Source organism: Sarcophilus harrisii, chromosome 1 (genome assembly GCF_902635505.1).
Source record: "Sarcophilus harrisii chromosome 1, mSarHar1.11, whole genome shotgun sequence".
In the NCBI taxonomy this organism is placed as follows: Eukaryota; Metazoa; Chordata; class Mammalia; order Dasyuromorphia; family Dasyuridae; genus Sarcophilus; species Sarcophilus harrisii.
The window spans coordinates 319,148,005-319,171,200 of NC_045426.1; the positions used below are offsets into that span (position 1 = coordinate 319,148,005).

A 23,196-nucleotide genomic window follows, 5' to 3' on the forward strand; every position below is an offset into this window, starting at 1 on the left:
TGTAACCTTGGGCATGACACTTCAACTCTCTGGGCATTAGCTCCTCATCAGTTAAGTGAAAGTTTTGGACCAAATTGCCACTGGGGCCCCAACTAAATTCTCTAATCATTTGTCTAAAGCTGCAGAGCAAACTTGCCAGTTTCATTTATTTTATTTAATTTTTTTCAATGAACAACAATCTATTTTATCTTCTCCCTCCTCCTTCCCATTGGAAGAAGAAAAAGAAAAACAAAATTCTTGTAATAAATATGCAGAGTCTAAAAACAAATTCCCACATTGGCCATGGCAAAAATGCAGGTCTCTGGGCTCTAAATCAATTAGGTTTTAGGATTATCTCTTCTTTGGTCTCTAAGTGGATCTAAGTTCTTAAACCTAACTGATCAATTTCACTTTAAAAGCTATTCATTTACACCCCCACAGTAAGTGGCAAAGATTACATTTGCATAGGAATCACCCAAACCACCCAGAATTCATCATTGTAAACACAGCAACTCACCAGAGTGCAATTCTTTTTTTCCTCAGGCAAAAGATTCTGAATCTCACTTTTTGGACTTAGAAACGTCTTCTGTATCTGTAATCTTTTGGAAGAACAGCACCTTTGCTAGGGAGAGTTTGTAGAAAAGGAAAGGAATTATATCTACTTTTCCTCAAGCGTTTTCTTCAAGCTCTTTCCCCACAGTGTTGATTCTGATCTGGCTCCCTGGAAGGCTTTGGCAGTATTCATGACCAAGAAGAGAGACCTCCCCCTGGATTTTCTAGTTTAAAAGGGTGAGTGAGTACTAGAATTTTTTTTTCCATGTCCATTTAATCCAGTAATAGGTTTGTGGGTCTCCTCCTTTAAAAAGGAAGTTCTTTGAGGATAGGGGCTGAGTATTATCTCTGTTTCTATATTTGTTTCCCCGATACTAGGCACATATTAAGCTGAAAGAATGTTTTTTTTTTTTTCTCCTTTCATTTGTTTGTTCAGATTTTTTAGTTTGCTTTCTCTAAATTAAAGAACACAGCCTTAATTCATTTTGGCACTATGTATGAAAGGGAAATTATTCATCTCTTGTTGCGTTTTGGTGTTAACTGGAATTGTGGGTACGATGCTGGGCATCACGAGACCTATGTTCAAATCCTGTTTTAGATAATTCATAGCTATAAGATCATTTGCAAAGCTCTACAGCTTCACTTCATTTGTAAAATGGGAATAATATACTTCTCCTCAGAGATCTTGTGAAGAAACCATTTAGCTACGTAGACACAAGGCATCCCAAAAGTCTTTTAAGCTGCACTTAAAATTTAAGTGGCATACGGAGAGAGAAAGATATACAATCTTCCTCTTTATGAAGGAGAAGTAGGTATTAAGGTCCAGTCCCTGGTCTCAAGGAGATTATAATTATTTGGGAAGACAAGATAAAAATATAAAAAGATAGCTAGACTAAAACAAAACATGATATGTGACCAGTAAATGTTATATGCTCTCAGAATAAGAAAAAAGTCAATGTTTTTACATGGACTTTGATTTGCTCAGGTATTGAATATAACCTAGAATAACTCAGAAAACCTTCAAAAATGAGATAGGAAAGGATATGAACTTTGGAGGGATCACATACTTTTCCATGATGTTCTGAGGTGTACAAATTTTTCTTCACAACAACCCTGTGACATGGCTAGTGCAAGAACTACTTTAATACCTCTTTATTTTTCCAAATATGTGCAAAGATAGTTTTCAACATTCATCTTTGCAAAATCTTGTGTTCCAAAATTTTCTCCCTTCCTCCCTTCAACCTCCTCCTATAGACAGCAAGGAATCCAATATAGAATAAATATGGTGCAAAAATTATTGTTCTCAGTTTATGAGTGAAGAATCTGTGGCTGAGAATTTAGAAACATACAAATAATAACTTATTGTGAAGGATAATGTAATACTCCAACCTAGTTCTTATGACTTCCAAGTCCAGTATCCTTTCTGCCATGATGGTGAAAATGTAGGCAACGCATTAGTAATAGCCAAATAGGGAAAAGAATGAGCTTTGCTCAAGGAATAATGAGATCAACAGAGATTTCAATTACATTGAGGAATACCAGGTTAGGAAGTTTAGAGTCTATCTTGTAGGTTATGGGAAAACTGGTGACAGCTTTTGACCTTGGAGGTTTACTAATGAAAATAATGTTTTAGAAAGATTTGTCTCAATTAAGAGTTGGGGAAGAGAGTTAGGAATGGAGACCAGGTCAGAAGTTGATCAGTAAATCTACATTTGAGGTAATCCTAGACAGACTTGTGGTGATGACATTGCACGATGGTGAGGTATCAGGAGAATAATGAGCCACAGATCTTATGTGGCATAAGTTAGTTGACTTTGGCTTTAGAATATTAAAATATATTTTTTTGGAACTAAAAAAGAAATTAGCCATCATCCAGCTCAATTGCCCCTTACAGCTATGGAAACTGGGTCCATTTTAAGTCTGAGGTGATCAAGACAAATGGCAATGCTCAATAGACCATTATAGAATGACAGAATCATACAGTTGGACGTCATCAAATCCAGTTTCTTCATTTTGCATCTAATAGAGCAGTTCAGTCAACTTGATGGAAGTTGTTAGCATTTCCCTATTGTGGAAAGTCTATTTCACCAACTGAAGAAAAGTCTTCCTTCTCAAATTCACCTTATCCTGCTGTAAATCCCTAAAGCCACCTCCTACTTTACTACTCTTCCCCTGGGATTCATGTTTTCCAAAGAAATTCAGACTTGCTGGTTTGAACCCTATCATAGATGAATGATGGAAGATAGAGTAAATGAGATGTCTCCTCTCCACTCTTTTTTTTTTAATCTGAAAAGTAACACCAAAACAAAGGATGAATTGAGTTTCAAGGAGAGAGTGGTGAGCAATGTCAAATGTCCAAAAAAGATTAGGAAGAATAAGAACTGACCAATGAGTCCATGATTTCGGAGATTCAGTTTTTTATTGGCCTTGGTGAAGTGTCTCAGGAGAGATAACTCCCATGGGTTCAACAATCACCTCCTATACATTTGGCTTCCAGATCTCCATATTTTCTTTTTTTAATCATATTTAATTTTTTTCCAATCACATTTAAAGATAGTTTTCAACATTCACTTTTTTGGGGGGAGGGGGGTTTTCTCCTCTTTTTTTTATTATAGCTTTTTATTTACAAGTCACATGCATGAGTAATTTTACATCATTGACAATTGCCAAACCTTTTGCTCCAATCTTTCCCCTCCCTCCCTACCCTTCCCCCAGATGGCAGGCTGGCCAATACATGCCGAATATGTTAAAGTATAAATTAAATACAACATAAGTATACGTGTCCAAACAGTTATCTTGCTGTACAAAAAGAATCAGATTTTGAAATAGTGTACAATTAGCCTATGAAGGAAATCAAAAATGCAGGCGGATAAAAATATAGGAATTGGGAATTCTATGTAGTGGTTTATACTCATCTCCCAGAGTTCTTTCGCTGGGTGTACTGGTTCAATTCATTACTGCTCTATTGGAGCTGATTTGGTTCATCTCATTGTTGAAGAGGGCCAGGTCCATCAGAATTGATCATCATGTAGTTTTGTTGTTGAAGTATATAATGATCTCCTGGTCCTGCTCATTTCACTCAGCATCAATTCATGCAAGTCTCTCCAGGCCTTTCTGAAATCATCCTGTTCAATATTTACTTTTAAAATATTTTGAGTTCCATATTTTTCCCTTCCCCTCTCTCTCTTCTCCACTCTCTCTAAGACAGCAAGATTATATATGTACAATCATATTAAACATATTTCCACATTATTCATGTTGTGAAAGAAGAAGCAGAACAAAAAAGAAAAACAAAAAGAAGGGGGAGGAGAGAGTGAAAATAGTATGCTGTGATCCACATTCATCCTCCATAGTTCTTTCTTTGAATCTGGATGGCATTTTCCATCATGAGTCTTTTGGAATTGTATTTTATCTTTGCATTTGCTGAAGACATCTAAGTCTATTAAAGTTGATCATAGCACAGCATTTGTACAATGTTCTCTTGGTTTTGCTCACTTTACTCAGCATCAGTTCATGCAAGTCTTTCAAGATTTTTCTGAAATCCACCTGCTCATTATTTTTTATAACACAATAATATTCCATTATATTCATATACAACAATTTGTTCAGCCATTCCCCAAATGAGGGATATTCACTTAATTTTCAATTCTTTGCCACCACAAAGAGAGTTGCTATCAATAATTTTTTTTGTACATATGGGCCCTTTTCCATTTTTTATGATCTCTTTGGTTGGATCAGTAAAAAACCAACTAACCAACAATGTGTTAGTGCTCCCATTTTCCCACATCTTCCTGTTATATTAGCCAATCTGGTGGGTCTGAAGTGGTACTTCAGAGTTGCATTTTTCTAATCAATAGTGATTTAGATAATTTTTTCATATAACTATAGTTAGCATTGATATCTTCATCTGCAAACTGCCTGTTCATATCACTTGACCATTTATCAGTTGGGGGATTCTAGATCTATCTTTTCAGTCCTTTTGGATATCTTCAATTAGATAGCCCCATAGACATCTCAAATTCAATTTGATCAATTCATCAAAAACAGAACTCACCCTCTCCTCCTTTTATCCCTTTTTCTTTCCAGAACACCACATTCTTTCCAGTCATGCAGGCTTACAACCTAAGCATCATCCTCAATTCTGTGGCACATAACAAGTGCTCAATAGGTGCTTATTTCTTCCTTCCTTTTTTCTTTTCTTCCTCCTTCTTTATCCCTCATATCTAACAAGTTGCCTAGTATTCTGGATTCTACTTCTACAAACACAACCAGTCATTATACATATTTAGGGTCATCACCTCTCCTCTGGACTATTGTAATAGCCTTCTAAGTGATCTTCCAGTCTCTCCTTTCTAATCTATCCTCCAGACAACTGCCAATTTGTTATTCCCGAAGCAGAGATGTGACCTTGTCATTTATCCCCCTGTTTGAGGACCTTCAGGAGCTTTCAGAATCCTGTTTACTGAACATTAATCTCCTTCATTAACTCCAAATTCCAGACAAACTGACCTGTTTGCTTTCCCCCATATATCATATTTTATCGCTATATTTTTTGATATTGTTCCTGGCATGCACTCCTTCCTCACATCCATCTTGGAGATTCTTTAGCTTCCCTTAAAGCTATTCTTAAGCTTATTGGAAGTCTATTGTGATTTCCCCCTAGTGTCTAAAAACTTCCAGAAAATCACTTTGTAAATATTTTGCATTTAATATTGTATATCCATGTTGTTCTTGATTCCCTTGTGATTTAGGTTCCTTAAGGGCAAAAAGTATTTCATTTTTTTCTTATTTCTCCAGCTTCCAGAAGTGTCCATTTCAATGAATTTTTTTCTTTCTTTCTTTCTTTTTTTTTTTTTTTTTTTTTTTGTGATCCCAATTTGGCTTTTCTTGGCAGAGATACTGGATTGGTTTGTCATTTCCTTCTCCATCTCATTTTACAGATGAGAAAAGTGGGAAAAACAGAGTTAAAGTGACTTGTCCAGGGTCACACAGCTACTGAAATTCAGAAAAATCAGTATCCCTGACTCCAGGCTCTATACTCTTTCAACTATGCCATCTAGATGCCAATTTGGAGCATAGTAGGCTTTTTAAAAAATGCTTGCTTATGTTAAAAGCAATCTTGATTCAGGATTCATGCTGGTCAACGAGGCAAAAATGGGGGAAGAAAGGGAAGGTAAAAGCATTTAGCACACCAAGGCTGGTTGTTTTTTAATAGCCTGAGTAAACAATTCCCATAAAGGGGCAAAAATATATTGATTGATGCATATATAATCAAGAGGAGATGGAAATAGTACCACCTTATCTCCTTCCTTTTTAGAATTTCATAGGGAGATGTGATTAGTGCTCACCTGGGTATTTTCCAACCACCATCTCTTAACACATGGGCTGTGCATATACCCAAAGTCTAAACTAGGTTTTTAAAATGGTTTCATTCAAACTGACTGCACAAGTAGTTGAGTTTGCACACTTAGTCAGTGAATGGTCCAAATTACATTTATTAAGCATATACTATGTGAAAAATGATTAGGTAGGTAGCTCAATAGATAGAATGCCAGAACTAGAGGCAGGAAGACTCATGTTCCCGAATTCAAATTCAGCTTCAGACACTTGCCAGCTATGTGACTCTGGGCAAGTCATTTAACTCTATTTACCCCAGTTACCTCATCTGTAAAATGAGAGCTAGAGAAAGAAGGGGCAAACTGCTCCAGCAGAGAAAGTGAGCAGGTGATCTTGCACAGCCTCCCTCCCTCAGATCCAAGTTTTGCCAAGAAGATCCCAAATGTAATTACAAAGAGTCAGCCAGGACTGAAAAAATAACTGAACAAGAGCATACAAAAAGCACTGTGCTAGGGTAGCTAGGGGGCTCAGTGGATGTGAGGTGATTTAGGAGAGCTATTTCTAACCAAATTATATATTTAGGGTTCAGCACCAAATGAGGAGATTGATATAGGCACCAAATGTTGCCTATATCTAGTCTATATAGTAAATACATATAGTCTAGTTATGTAAAAAAATTCACAATAGCTATTCCCTTTGATAAAAAGTAGATCTATTTAGGAGAAGTTACAGACAAAATGAAGAGATACAACAGACACCAGGAATGCTAAATACAAAATAAGGGTTAGCAAGGAAAGAGGTTTTAGCAATTAATGATGGAAAAAACAATTCCCTAGTGGAAGTCACAATTACTCAGGAGAAAGGGCACACCTCATGAGGTTGGAGTATGCCCTTAACTGGTAGACTGAATTCTAAAAAGGATTTAGTACCCTAAAAGAATTAGTTATAAGAAGGAGAAAAGAATAGAGGCATGGTGGGGGAAGGAGAGACACCATGTAGCATGGAAGAAGCGTGAGGAAAAAGACACTAAGAGGCACAGTGCTATGGACTAATCCAAAAGGATTCAGAAACAGATTTAAGAATGGAGAAATTTAACCTCAAGGGTTTGACATAACTCAGATTTCTGACTGGATATAGAAAGGTGGAGCTCCACAGAAGATGGGACTGTGAGTCTAAACTGATCCCCATCAGTGCCCTTCCCTGCCTGCCTCAGGGAGTAATTTCATCAATATTTCAGTCTTTCTCAGCAAACTGCATCTAGCTACTCAAGGCCTCATCAGATGGAGGATCTGGAATTAGGAGGATCTGAATTTAAATCAGGTGGAAGACATTGGGTGACCCTAGCAAATTACTTAACTCTGATTGTCCCTCTCCCCCAAAGGGCACTGTTCTGAGGATGCAAATACAAAAGAAAGTACCTACCCTCAGACAGCTTATATTCTAATTTGGCAATAGATTACATCTAGAGAGTGGTAGTCAGGGAAAAGTATTTTTGGTTTGGGAAGACACTTGAAAATGAGTGGAACTCTAAAGGAGTTTCCATGTCCAATCTCTTCCTGTCAACTTAAAATGAACCATTTATAAGGCTGGTACATTCATTTCACACATTGATTCATTCACTGCTTTTCCTAGCACCAAAGAAGCAGCTCTGGTACTGAGAAGGACTTGCACAGGGTCATCCAGCTAATAAGAACCTGAGGCTGTATTTGAACTCAGGTCTTCTTGCCTCTAAGCCTAGTGTTATCTCCACTGTACCACCTAGCAATTGCCCCTAGTAGCTGCAGGGAATTAAAGTTGTATGTAAATATATTAACCACATTTTTTTTTTCCAATTCAGATGAGTAATGAGCCATTTATTTTCCTACTTGATACTTTCTGCCAGAATAAATAAACTTGGAGAGGAGGAACAAATTAAGAAGAAATTCATTAGTAAATAATTAGGTGCTCTGGGGCAAATGGGGAAAATAGTGATTCTGGAATCAAAGATCTTATTTCAAATTTTAGGCTTAGTGCTAGTGTGACCTGGGTAATTCAGCTAATCTCCCCAGATCTGTTTCCTCATTTGTAAACTGGGGGAGATGGTCTTGATAGTCTAAAGAGATCCCTTCGGAGGAAATCTATGGCTCTTCCTCCCAAGAAAACATAGTTGCTTTGCATTAGTAATTACAGAGAAAAGAAAAAGAAATTTGCACACTTCAGAGTAACTTGTACACAGAGTACTAAATCAGGGCAGTGATGCCCAATGCATAGTATATCTTATTGTGGGAAGGATTTTCATTATAAAAGGATGGAAAGATGGAGGCCAGGTAGCTACATTACAAAAATAACATAGTATTCAAAGAAGGAAAAATGAATTTCCTAGTTTAGTCTCTATTGGGTCAGGCTTGCTATCCATCCATAGGTGTGATTTAATATTTTTCAGGAAGTCTTGTGCAGGACCTGCTTTTTCACATGGGTTCAACTATGATTAAGCAGAGACTACAGTAAATATTTCCTGCCTTTCTATTTCAACCTCTCCCTCCAGCTCTTCCCAACCCTAAAGACTACCCCAATAGCTTATATCCCAAAATCCTACATTTATGAAGGAGCAACTTCATAGGATATACTGGCTCTGGTACAAGATGGCTACAAGAGTCAACATGAGCTTGGGAGGCATTAGAAAGGTTGCCAAAGGACACAGCGCTTTTCTCCTTGAGGATTTTATGAAGATTATTATAAAAAGCAAAAAATCTTTTTTTGGAGATGTCTGCTGACCTCCAATCTCACATCTCCAACTGCCCTTCAGATATCTTAAACTAGATAGCCAGTAATTATCTTAAATTCAATATGTCATTATTTTTTCCCCAAATCCTCCCCTTTCTTCCCTATTACTGTAAAGATTTTTTGCCTGGATTGCTATCTAGACTTAATCGCCAAATGGGTGCTTGCCTCAGTCTAGAGATCAGAGACCTGCTAACCTTAACAAAGCCAAAGTCTCTCACTGCATCCAGTCTTCCTGATCTCTATTTGGCCACTAGACCCAGATGGATCTGGAAAAAAAAGACCTTGCACAGTCTCTCTCCCTCAAATCCAATTCACTTACCTGCTACGGCATCACCTCCCTAATTTCATGGTCCTCTTCTACAATGAAAGACAAACAAGAGGGCAACATCACACTCCCAGTCTCTCAGGGTCACAATCTAGGAACCATTCTGGACTCCTCACTATCTCTCACCTCCCATATCCAAGCTGTTATCAAGGCAACACCTTTGCAACAATTCTTAAATAGGTCCCTTACTCTCTGACACTGTCATCACTCTAGTGCAAGCCCTCATCCCTTCGTGTCTGAACTATTACACTAGCCCATGGGTAGATTTGTCTGCCTTAAGTCTCTCCCCACTCCAAATCCATTATCTATTTTCTTAAAGAGTGGGTATCATGTCATAATCCCCTACTCAATAGCGACTCCTATAGCCTCCAGGATCAAATCTATTTGCATTTAGCTTTCTTTAGCATGTCTTTAGCATTTAGAGTCTTTCATAACCTGGTCTCTTCTTACCTTTCCAGTCTTTTTACAGCTAACTCCCTGACACTTTGGATCCAGTGACGCGGATCTGACTCTTCCACAAACTCTGATTTGCATTCATCTCCGGGCCCCAGATATTTGCTCAATATCCATCATGGCAGGAACACTCTCCTGCCTCCCCCCCACACTCAGATTTCAACTAAAGTTTTACCTTCAACTAAAGAAAACTTTCCTCAGTCCTTCTTAATTTCATAGCCTTCCTTCTGTTAATTATTTACTACTTGCATATAGCTTACTTCATATATATTTGTTTTCATGTCTCCCCCATTAGATTGTAAACTCCTTCAAAACAGGGGCTGTCTTTTGCCTGTTTTTGTATTCCCAGAAATCATCATAGATAGAGCATGGCACTTATTGAGTGTTCAATAAATGTTTATTGATTTTTGGAGGGGTTACCTTGAGGACCTCTCAGATGCAATGGTGACAAAGAATGTCTCTCTCTGCTTTAGAATTAGTATCTGGAGTTTAAATCAACGTTTGAAAATATAATATATAAAATATAATATATGTAGACCTCTATAGAATAAAGGTTAAGTTATGGGTTTTATTGTGTTTTAAGGAATGGAGAATCTCATGCTATTGTCTGGCATATAATAGGTGCTTAATAAATATGTATTAATTAAAATCAATGTTTATTGATTATAGATTGTTGCATTGTATCTTCTCAATCACACTGTGAGAAGGAACAGTACAAATTATCACCATTTTATAACAGAGGAAACTGAGGTTCCAGGAGTGTCATTAAGTGATCTGACCAAGGTTGTGAGAACCAGAGCAAGTACTTCTGACTCCAAGATCAAGACTCTTTCAATAAAATATCATAGCTATAGATTTAATGGAACGTCTGAAATACAAATTTAAAACCATCAGAAAGAGGGTAAAGTGGGACCTGTGTCTACAAATGTTTCCCCCATTATGGCTGGTATCTGAAATTCTTTTTCTCCAACTAAAAATAAGACCTAAAATGTCAGTATACTCAAAGGAACTCATTGACTTAAATTTTTACAAAAGGGAAGTGGACTGATAACTGTCTTCCTTTTATTGTTCACACTCTTTGGGAAAAAAAGAAAAAAGAGAAAGAGGGCATAGGACAAGTATAATGGGCTAGTGAGGGAGGAAAGATTGAGGGAAGAAGATAGAAGCAGAAATGAAAAACCGGAACAGCAAATACTCTTTACCTACTTTATTTTTGTTCAGGGTACATTTACATATTACGTGGGGATAGCTCCATAAAGCCTTCTTCCTCAGTCCCTTTCATTCTCAAGATTTTCTGCAAAGGGCAGCTAGATGCTAAGTGGATAGAGCACGGACCCTGTAGGCAGAAGGACTTCAGTTCAAATGTGGTCTCAGACACTTAACACTCATGAACTGTGTAATCTTGGGCAAGTCAACCCCAAATGACTTGTCAAAAAAACAACAACAAAACAGTCCAAGTTTACAAATAACTAACTGCACTTGTATAATTTACATCAAAATGCTTGCCCTCTCAAGGAATGGGGAGGGGAGGAAAGAATTTGGAACGCAAATATTTTAAAATACTTTTTAAATGTTTTACATGTAAATGAGGAAAAATAAAAGAAAATCATTCTTTTAAAAAAAACTCTATGAGAGTTTAGACTTGAAATCTTTAGATAAGACTCATAAGAGTTTTGCCCCGGGTGGGCAATTTAGAGAGTGCCAAGAGAATGAGCAGGAAGATAATCTAATCCCCCAATTAACTGCTCTATGTCCTCAGAAACTGCCTTGAACCCAGGGTATGCTTCCTTCATTTTATCTCTCCCTTGCATCTGTCTAGGAATTTAGGAGGCATAGTCAACATGTCCTCTTCTTCCTCCCCCTTCTACAGTTCTATCAGATCTTCTTGCTCCCTCCCAATGGAAAGTGTGGCCTTATTCTAGGGAAAAAGTCTCGGAGCACATGACATGCATCCTCTCAAGCTTCTTCCCAAACCATTCTCTCCTGTGTATTCCCTGCCCACAATATACTCCAACTCCCAATCGTCATAATCCAGCTATAAGGTCCCCTGCAACTTTTTCCCAGACACAAAGTTTCTTAATATAACTGTTTGTTATTAAGGGTAATTTTTTTTTAAAGGATACTGGACTGGGAATAGGGGCTTTATTACTATTACTATTATCAATACTAAGTACAAACAGGAGGAAGAATCTTGGGGAAAATAAACAATTTTGTCTTGAAGGTACAATGACCCATCATGTATTCAAATCATAGTACGTCTTTCATCCATGTTTCTTAAAGGGAATTAAAACTCATTCTTTGTCTATACATATTAACATGATATTTATTCTCCTATTCAACCTTCTCCTCAATTCACAATCTATTCATCAGAGGTACATGAAGACACAAATAATTATACCCATTTTATCCTCACTAACTTAAATTTGCTTATAGTCACACAGGCAGTTAATGGTAGTGTTAGAAAACAGATTGTTGTAGGCATTGTAATACATTTCTTAATTAAGGGGGCAAAGAGAGAGAGCTGGGAAGATGAAGGCTTAAAAGGGTCATTGATATTTTACAAAATCATGAAAAGTATGGAACACTTTGCCACCAACTATACAAAAATTTTTTGATTTCCCTTGTAAGTAACAATTTTCCTGAACAACCTTACCTAACATTGTGTGTGTTCTGTATCTCTCTAATGTATTTATAACATGATACTTTATGTCATAGTTAATTATCTGAATCATTATCTTCTCTTGTAATAGATTGTAAACTCCATGGGTACAGGAAGAGTATCTTATCTAAACTTTGCATCTCCTCCTCTGTCTGCATGAATATATGAATGAAAGTATACCAACAAGGATTTGTTCTCTAAATTCTAGAAATTTCATAACAATAATGGTAGGATCCTTGAATCTTCAAACAAGTAAATTTAGGACAAATAATCCTACATTTCCATAGCACTTTTCAGTTTTTAAAGCATATTTTGAGGAAAGTAAGAAATACAAGGCTTTATTCCTATTTTGTAGATTAGAAACTGAATATTGAAAAGAATTAAGTGTTATATCAAAATAATCACATGGAATTACTCTCTTGGAGTTTATAATCTACTCCAAGAGATTAATTCCTTCTCATCCCTCAAAGCCTCAGTCATCTTTGAGGGATAGAGGCCCAGTGAGCTAAAAGTCAGGAAAATCAATTTAAATCTTCCTTAGACACTTTTTAACTGGGTAGCCCTGGGCAAATCATTTAACCTCTGTTAAGTCAGTTTCCTCAGTCATAAAGTGGAGATAGCAACTAATTTCCTGAGGTGTTCTGAAAATCAAAGGAGGTACTATTTGCAGAAGTGTTTAGCAAAGTGTTTAATACAAGTTGGATTCTATTTAATGTATATCCTTCCCTCCCCTTCCCTTCCTTCTATATCTGCATATTTAAAAAGATCTCAGATAACAAATGGCTCAAAACCATCCATTCTGGCCAACTGGGAAATATGGTGCAATGTTCCATAAACATGGGAAAGTCAGGAAAAGGATCTGGTTTTAAGCAGAAGATTTGTTGGTGGAATGGGATTTACAAGCAGAGATGATCTAAGGGTAGCTGGAAATCAGTAAATCAACAAACATTTATCAAGCACTATCTAAGTCTCTGGTGCTCTGGGAATAGAGTTCAGGAGAAAGACAAGAGCTGGAGACAGATATTTGAATCTCACCTGCCTAAAGGTGATGATTGTATGTATAGTCATGGGAGTGAATGGGGAAATGAAGGGAAGAGAAGGCTGAGAATAGAATAAACGAAGAGACTATTTGTTTAAATGATATTTTTATTTTTATATTTTTCATCACTCAAAAGCAAATACTTGTGCTGTTAATCTCTTGCAGTATTACATATGACTATTACCTATACCAGATATGTCTAGGGATATGGGAACGGGGAGCAAGGTCTGTGTTGTATATAAGATATACAAGATATGTGTTGTATACGTATATCTTGGCAAGATATTACTTCACAAAAAAAAAAAAAAAAAAAAAACTGAAAATCATAGAAAACTCTTTAAGTGGGCCCTGGAAAAATTTCTGTATTCATTTATCAATGTATGTCCATAAGAATGTAAATCCTTAGGATTTAAGAGAGAAGATAAAGGATAGGATAGAGGAGAGAAAGGAAAGTCTGAAAACCACAGAACTGAACAGTTCTTGTTCAATCATATATGTTTAGCAATGATACCAGATTGGCTTTCCATTTCTTTCTCCAATCCATTTTATAGATGAGGAAACTGAAGCAAACCGAATTAATTGACTTGCCCAAGGTCACACAGCTAATAAGTGTCTGAGGCCAATCTGAATTCAGGAAGATGAGTCTTTCTGACTTTAGGTCCAACTCTCTACCTGCTCTACCTCCCTGTAGCAAAAAGGGAAGGGAGGAACAGAGAAATATTCCTATCACTAGAAATCAAAGAGCTAAAGATCTTGAGGTCATTTAGTCTAACTCTCTCAAGTTACCCTCATTATACATCCCATGTTCAAAAATGGTGGAAAACTCCTCCTATGGGCTGTGCTAATATTCAAGTTAGCCTATTAAGCAATAGTGATTTGGTCAAGTCAAGTCATTGACCCAACAAGTTTGGGGTTTATGGCTATTATCTTAAATTTGTGGTTTTCTCAATACCACAACATTCTTTCCTATGCCTTCCTAGAATCAATCCTAGAATTATTTCCAATCATTTCCAATCAAAATGATAACCTGCCTTAGTGAATAGATAAAAATTATTTATAATTAGTATTCATTGTTTAGACATGTGTACTTTCAAGACACATAAGGATGCTTGGAAACAACTTAAATGTATAATAAACCCACACTTCATACAAAGCATCTATAGTAATTCCTGACTGAGGAATTGGCAAAAGGGTATTTTGTTGAGTAACATTTGGTTCATTTATTATATGAGATAGCCTCAAGTAAGGGGTCTGGTATTATGGATCTCTTTAGACATTTGGTGAAGGCACCTTTTCAGAATTATCTTTTTAAATACATTTTTTTAAATATCATATTATGATGAGAGAAACCAATTATGTGGAAATAAAATTATCAAAACATTAAAATTCATGGGCCCCAGGTTAAGAAACCCTGTAGATGTTTAACTCTATAAAATGGGAATAATACCAACCTCTCAGGTTTATAGATTTTTTTTAAAAAATTATTTATAGAAAATGGGAAAAAATGAAGTAGAAAAAAGAAAAAGAAAAACACTCATGTGCATGGCAGAAGATGAGAGTATTTAAAATATGTAACAAAAAAATCTCCATTTCTAGAAATTGTATATAATAATAGAACACGTATTCAGAACTATCCATCTTTTCTTTGCTTCCTTGTAGGTTTTCTTTTGTTCTCTGCTGTGCACTTTTTACTTTATTCTTTTTTTCCCCTTTCTTCCCCAAGCAGACTACTGTTAACTACAGTTATATTTATGTTTACATTTAGATAAAGTAAATACACATGCATACATATATATACACACATATATGCTTACATAAACACACATATACACATTATCTTTTGTTAACTCTTCTACTTCTATCATTAGCTTGCTTTGCTATTATTTAATTTCCCCAACCCCAAGGATTCCTCCAGTAACCTCTCCCCCTATCCTTTCCCTACCTCTTTATCCCTTTCCCTTTAATCTACACACTATCACACTCCATCTGATTGTAGCTTTTATAACTCTCAATGAGCACATTGTCTCACTTGGTGTTATTGTCTTACCTACTATTGTGTTACCTTTTACTGGTCAGGCACTGTGCTAAGAGTTTTTGTTTCTTTTTTACAAACATTATTTCATTTGATCCTCACAACTCTGAGAAGTAGGAAATCTTATTATCCTCAGTTTACAGCTGAAGAAATTGAAGCAAACAGTTTAAGTGACTTATCCAGGATCACTCAGCTACTAAGTGTCTGAGATAGAATTTTACTCCGTTTTTCCTATCTCCAGATCCATTGCTCTATCTACTGTTCTATCTAACTGGTATTGTGATAATGAAGATGATTCTTTAGTGGGGAATAAGACAGGGAAGTTTGGGGTTCATAATCCCCAGGATACCATTTAGTGTACACCTTCAATACTTGGGACCAGCTGGATACAATGATAAAAGCACACACTGCCTTTGAAACCAAGGGAATCCAGGGTCTCCTCCATTTATTACCTATGTGACCTTGGGCAAATAATCCCCTTAAATTTGAGTTCCCTCAGTTCAAATCAACATGTATTTATTACACATCTACTATGTTCAGGGCTCTGAACTGGTTCCTGGGAATAATAAGACAAAGGGGAATAATACCTTTTCCCTGGGGTAGTTAACTCCCCTGTTCACATTCTATTGTAGGATATAATCTTTGCCCAGATGGATGAGGGATTATGCAGCAGTTTGAGGAGGAAGAGAGGCCCAACAAAGCAGGGAAGAGGATAGTATCTGGATTATAAAGAACCCTTCCAGTTTTGAATGCTCTGAATTACTGTAAGAAATACAGTCTTGACAATGAAAATCAGATAAAGAGGAAAATTTATTAAAGAAGAATCCTATGGAATTGTCTTAATGTTTCTGGCTAGAAGAGGATCTTTTCCTCTTCAGGAAGAAGTGGGGCTGAGCACAGAAGTGAGAGAAGCTTTATACTGGATAGTTTGTCAGCCCCTCCCTTCAGAGAACAGATTGGTCCATTTCTTTCTAAGTTACAATCTTTCTGATGTGCCCACTACATGTTTCCCCTTAAATATGTACAAGCATGTATAAAAAATATAAATATGTATAAACCTCTTCCTCATTACACATCCCATGTTCAAAAATGGTGGAAAACTCCTCCTACGGGCTGTGTTAATATTCAAGTTAGCCTATTAAGCAATAGTGATTTGGTCAAGTCAAGTCATTGACCCAACAAGTTTGGGGTTTATGGCTATTATCTTAAATTTGTGGTTTTCTCAATACCACAAGATTCTTTCCTATGCCTTCCTAGCTCCCCATTCCTTCTTTGCTCAAGGTTTCTATTGGTTACTTAATTGTTCTATGGAATCTTAACCTTCCTTAACCTCTTGTATTCTGAAAACCTTTTGGTCAGTGCTACCTGCTATCTCACAATACCACAAAGCTTGCAACACTATGGAGACCCAACTTTTCAATACTTCTCATACTACTAAGGTCCCCTTCTAGTTCTATGAAGTTAGAAAACTGAACAAAAATGAATACGTTTTTACAATTCAAGCAGAATGATCAAAGATCATTTGTGATCATTACTATCATCACGTAACTAAAATAGTACCAGTGGATAGTGCCAGGCCTAGAATTAGAAAGACTCAATTCTGGGTTCAAATCTGGCCTCAGAAATAGCAAACCACTCCAGAATTTTTTCAAAGAAAGCCTGAAATGGAGTTGGACACATCTCAGAGAAACCCTATAGCAAAAAGGGAAGGGAGGAGCAGAGAAATATTCCTATCATTAGAAATCAAAGAGCTAAAGATCTTGAGGTCATTTAGTCTAACTTTCTCAAGTAAGGAAACAGGATTAGCATGGTTTGGTGTTATTTATTCCTAATGAATCAGGATCATGAATTCAGAACTGAAAACCTCTATTTTCACTAATGAAGAAACTGGGGCTGGAGATCACAAAAATTTTAATAAATGGCAGATCTGGGATTTGAATTCAGGTCCTTTGACTTCAAAACCAGCATTCTTTCCACTATACCAACTTCTTCCTTGTTAATATAAATTTTGCCTGGAGAAGTTTGATAGGTGGCCAAGTCCTACATGGAATTCTAATAATCACTGACTTTAAGAGAGCAGGCAGTTCTTGTTCCCTGAGCATTAAACAGAAACTAGAAGCATTAAAAAGAATGATTTTCATCACCCTGAATTTTCTGGGAACTCTATTTCCTTCTCAGGTTTCCTGTTGTTCCTTTCCAGGTTGAAAGTTAATGGTAGCCGATCATGTTTATAAGTTCTCCTTATTCAAGATGATGATATACAGAATTTCAGGACAGAGTTCTCAACTTGACTCTATGACTTTATAAGCTTCTCATACCTTTGGACTTCTGTGAAGGATCCACTCCAAAACCAATCATCCTTCTTACTTTAGAACTTCCTTTCTATTGACTTACAACAATATAATGTAAAAAAATACAGCACAAAACATGTATTAATCACCTACTATATACAGGAAGTAAAAGAGGTGACCAGTTTAAATCAGACATGGTTTCTGTTCTAGGCAAATTGAAGGAGCATTTATTAAATTGCTTGCTATGGGTCAGTATTATATTAGGCTTGGGAGATGCAAAGACAAAAATGGAGAAGTTTCTGCTCTCATGGAATTTACGGGAGAGAACTCATAAAAATTATTATATAAGTGCATCAACTATGTGCAAAAAGTTCTGAAGGATAGGTAGGATTTCCATGGTAGTCCATGGTATCCATGTAATCAAGATGGATTCAAATTTCCAGCATCTTAAACTGTGGGTCATGATCCCATATGGGGTCATATGACTTATTTCACCCTAGAGTCCCTGAAATGTGAGACTCTAGTTGATTACAGTAATTTTTCCTATATCTCAGATCTGATTGACTGAAGAAACTCTAATGGCAACCTGTTACCTCCAGGATCAAATATAAGCTATTCTGTGTGATATTTAAAGCTTAGTTATTGGAAAATTATAATTTATTATCAGTAAATGTTTGATTTGGATGACTATTTTATATACCTATATACCCAGGGTCACATAAAAATTTCTCTGGCAAAAAGGGGTAGTTAGTGGGAAAAATTTTAAGTCTTGGACTAGTTGATCTTTAAATACTATGAACTTTATGCATACTGTGCCAATCAAATCACAATGCTTTTTAGTTCCACATCTTCTGTCATTCCCTAAAAGAGGATAACTCATTTATATATAAATATATGTGCATACATATATAAATACATACATACATATACATATGTGTATATATATATATATATATATATATATATCACTTGAAAGTTTAAAAAGTACTTTTCTCATAACTTTGGGATAAGTTGTAGTGTTCTTGTTAGTTTTCTGTAGGCCTTTGGGGCAGCTTTCTTTTCAATTGAGTAATCACCACAAGAATAGCCAGATGTTAAAGTCCAAATCCTTTATTATCTCCTTCACAATCTAGTTTCCTTGCCTGGGGCTGGGCAGCTTTCTGGAGGGCCTTTCAGACCTGCCTTGGTCTCAGTGGGGGAAGTGCAAGAGGCCAGAAATGGTGCTGTGAGATGAAGTGAATGAATCTGGCTCTGCGTCTGAGTCCCAGCTTATATGCTCTACACTGAGTATAAACTAATCATTATATCACTAGGAAACCATTATTTGTTGTAAGATTAAATCAATCATACTGAACTTAGAGAATTATTAAGCACCGTGCTAAACTAGATAGCCATTGTCTCATCAATTCCACTGAATTAGCACTTTGTAAGAATCCTTGTTCTAAATTCAGAGTTCTGGCGCATAACATCTTCTGCTTTCTTTTGTTTTAGAACATAAGGTAGTCACATCCTCCCTGACTTCTCAAGGAGGTGAGAACCCCAAAAAGCAGGTGATCACGCCTTCTCTGACTCCTCAAAAAGGGGTAAAAACACCAAAAAAGGAGGTGATCACATCTCCCTCTCAGGAAGGGAAATGAAAACCAAAGGAAAATGGGGAATCAAACCAGATTAGCGGGTTTCTCACTTGAAACTGGTATACATAAATCCATCAACATAAGAGGTATTACATAACAAACAACATGAATCAACATGAGGAATTATACATGTCCATAAGTCCTAGAAATAGTCCAAAACTAATCTATTGGCCATTACTTCATGTGTCAGGAAATCCAATAATTCCTTAAAGTTTTGAAGACCTGCAATAGTCTTATCATGTGTTAAGGAATCCAATGATTCCTGTAGATTTTGAAGTCCTGTATCAGTCTTATCATGTTTCAGAGAATCGGTTTTGAAGTTCTGCAACAGTCTTATCAACAATTTTTCATCTCAGGGAATCCAATGAATCCTTCAGGTTTTGAAGTTCTATAACAGCCTCATTCATTGTCAGCTATGTTCTTTTAGTGTCAAATGTTTCTTAGGTCTTCTCCTTTGTTTTGAGATTTTTCTCTTTTTCTGTCTCTCTCTGATGGACAAGGCGAATACGACTTGTTGGGACCCATCTGATTCCTTCTCCATCTGTAGAGATACAAGCAAACTCACCCAAGCAGATAACCTATCTTGTCCCTTCCATTCACCACTTTCTGTATTTCTCCACATCACCTGGCAATTACATTGGAGCTATGCTCACTGGACATGTCTCTTCTGTCAGGTTAAAAAGCCTGTATTTTCTCCAATTGTAATCCCTTTCTCCCATCTGATTGCTTTTCAGTTGATTGATCTTATCAGAATCCTGAACTTCTAAAGATTCTCTGGATATCACCTCAGCTGCCATCATGCCCCACCTCTCATTTCCCTAAGTCAATCTACATTCTGAGGCTCAGTGGAAACCCTTGTTGCATTTTGTACATGGAATTTTGGGTCTTGCTCTCCCATCCTGTCCTCTCACTCTGTCTCTATGGCAACATTGAGCTTTCAGATGCTTTACTTTACCACACTGAAAGCATTGACAAGGTTTTCTAGAAGTCCCTTGCCAAGAGGAACCCTGTCTTCCCATGTTCTGCATCATAGCCTGGGTATAAAAGACATTTGTGCCCACTGTGGCACAGAATCTTATAATCGCCTATAGAGGAACATCCTTGTGTAGTCCCAGAATAATTCTTCTACAAACTCATTAGCATTTTCCTTAGCCAGTTGTCTTATCAAAATTTCTGTTGCTGAATTTTCTCCATTTGTTCATATGACAGCTGTGTGCAAACATCCCATAAAATCAGCAAAGGATTCATTGGACCTTGCTCTATTTTGTTTTCCTGGGAGGGAGCCCCATGCTTTGATAGCAGCAGGAGCAATTTGCTCATGTGCTATCAAAGGGTAATTAATCTGTATTGAAATGTCTGCATATTGACCTTTATCTGCTAGTTGATCAAAGCTCATTTGTATATTAACTCCAGTTTGCCTATTTCATTGGGCTTGTATCCTACATAGTTCACTGTACTCTGAAAGCCACAACAGGTTTTGTCCAGGTTTTAAACATGTTTATAGATCTCCAATCATTAGGGGTTAAAAATTTCATAAGCCAAATTCTCTAATATAATCTTAACATAAGAAGATGTAGCCCCACAAAGACTGCAACCCCTTTTCAAATCCTTGATTTTTTCTAGATAAAAAGGAGTGTATCTTCTCCTTTGTTTACCTAAAGAGTCAAACTCTTCAGTAACAGGGTATGCATTTAGTTGTAAATCAGATATATCCTGTCCTTCTTTTTTAGCTTTAACTAGTGCCTTCTGTAATCTTCTCATAGGCTGCTTCATAGGTGGTGCTAACTGTGTCACTGCCTCTCCCCCTTCTCCTTCTCCCTCCATCCATGAAGAGTTAATTGAGGGGGGTAGGTCATGGGATGGGGAATGCCCTAATGACTCCTGCTGTGAAGCACCACATTCCTTAATTCCATCAGAATTGTATTTAACTTCTTTCTTGTCTAATTCTTCATGCTTTTCACCTAGTTTGTCTAATTCTTCATCCTTTTCACCTAGTTTGTCAGTATCCTCCCCCTCCTGTACTTTCTTCTTTTTCCTTATTCTATAACTTATGTAATTTCCTAAAGCCAATTGTATTAAGCTATATGTATAAAGTGTTTCTTTAGGAATTGAATCAATGCCATTATCATTGTAATATTCACATAGTTGCTCTCCTACTTATTTCCACTCACCTGGATCTAATTCTTTTTCCTTAGAGAACCAAGGAAACGTGTATTTTAATATTTCAAAGAATTCAATGATCTGCATCCAAATTACAATCAAACTTTGGTTTTTTATGAGTTTAACTAAACTTTTGACACATTTTCCTTGAGGTGGAAAAGGCTCCTTTCTAAACATTTGTCCCATTTTAGCTGAAACACTACTTTAGCCCTTAACAAAGTTTCCTTCTTGTCTGTTTTTGTACTCATCCTAATTTCTGGGTCACAGATGTAGATCCTTAGTCCCTGTTTGGGTGCCAAAATGTAGTGTTCTGGTTGGTTTTCTAGAGGTCTTTGGGGCAGCCTTTTTTTCAGCAAATTAATCACCACAAGAATACCAGGTATTAAAGTCCAAATCCTTTATTATCTCCTTCACAATCTAATTTCCTTGCCTTAGAGGCCTTTTGGAGTCTTGGTTTCAGTGGAGAAGCTAAGGAGGAGAGCTTGCCACCACAGTAGTGTGAGATGGAATGAATGAATCTGGCTCTGAGTCTGAGTCCCAGCTTATATGCAGTACACGGAATATAAACCAATCATTATGTCACTAGGAAACCATTATTTGTTGTAGGATTAAATCGATCATACTGAATTTAGAGAACTATTAATCACCATGCTAAACTAGATAACAATTGTATCATCAATTCCACTGAGTTAACACCTTGAAAGAATCCTTGTTTTAAGTTCAGAGTTCTGGCCCATAACAATAAATAGTAATAAATGACATGTTATGGTTAGAAGTATGTGGTAGTGAATGCTTGAATGAAACAGTTTTCTTTTTTAAACATTTTCTTTCTCTTTTTAAAATAAAATGAAACCTTTGGGGAGTTTTCTTGACAAAGATACTGGAGTGATTTGCCATTTCCTTCTCCTATACACTACAGATGAGGAAACTGAAGCAAACTTGCCCAGTCTCACAACTAATAAGTGTCTAAGGTTGATTTTGACTTCAGGAAGATGAGTCTTCCTGAACAAACCCAGAACTTTATCCACTGTACCACTTAGATGCCCTCTTAAAATAAATAATATTATATAAAATTGAAAGGAGAGTAGTGTTATATAGTAGTGAAAAGATTAGCTTCAGAATCAGGAAAATCTGACTTCAATTTATTCAAGTTCACAACTTTGTTGTCATCTTCAACTCCCATTGCCTTACCCTACATAGCTACTTGTCAGTTCTACTTTCATAATATCTCTTCCATCTGTTCTCTTCTTCACACTCATAAAACCCCCATTGTAGCTCAGATACACATTGTTTATTGCCTAGATTATCCACAATAGCCTCCAAATTGGTCTCCCTATACCCATTTATGGTTACATATAGGTTAATAGAGCCTTTAGAGTCCCTGAGACTTGAGACATTACAATTGACTACAGTAATTTTTCCTATACTTCAGACCTGACCTACTCAATAAACTCCAATGGCTCTCTATTACCTCTAGGATCAAATATAAATTGTTCTGTGTGATTTTTTTAACTCATTAATCACAAATTCTCTAAATTTTTTTTTATGTTCCTAGTAAACAATTTTCTGTCTTGGTGACTTTGCTACTAGTGTTCGCCTCCCCCAAAAATTACCTTATATTTATTTTTTATATATCTTGTACACATTTATGTATATATTATCTTCCTCTATAGTGAATTTAAGTTTCATAAGGATAGAGACTTTTTTTTTTCATTTTGGTATTTGTATTACCACCACTTATAGGAAATCCATGTTAGAGGAAGCATCTCTGGTGTACCTTACAAGTGACTCTTTCTAATTTCATGGTAATTTTATGGTATGATGATAATTTGTGTCCTAAGTGCTCAAATATTTTATCTCCTCTACTTTACTCATGCCCCACCTGGTATAAAGGTTCAGGTAAAGTATCTCCCTCTCACTAATTGCCTTTTAGTGCCCTCATTTACTTTGACAACTGAAATAATTCATTTGG

At 36.5% G+C, this 23,196-nt stretch overlaps 1 protein-coding gene across 2 annotated transcripts in view; it reads left to right on the forward strand.

The window, feature by feature from the left end:
* The first annotated feature begins 685 nt into the window (after nt 1-685).
* Nucleotides 686-23,196, forward strand: part of SLC28A3 (solute carrier family 28 member 3) — a 140,003-nt gene continuing 117,492 nt past the window's right edge. The window contains exon 1 of one of the 2 annotated variants that reach the window (XM_031945462.1): nt 686-768. The gene's annotated coding sequence lies outside the window, so the exon portion shown is untranslated. The remainder of the gene's footprint in view (nt 769-23,196) is intronic. The other variant, XM_031945461.1, reaches the window with a different exon arrangement.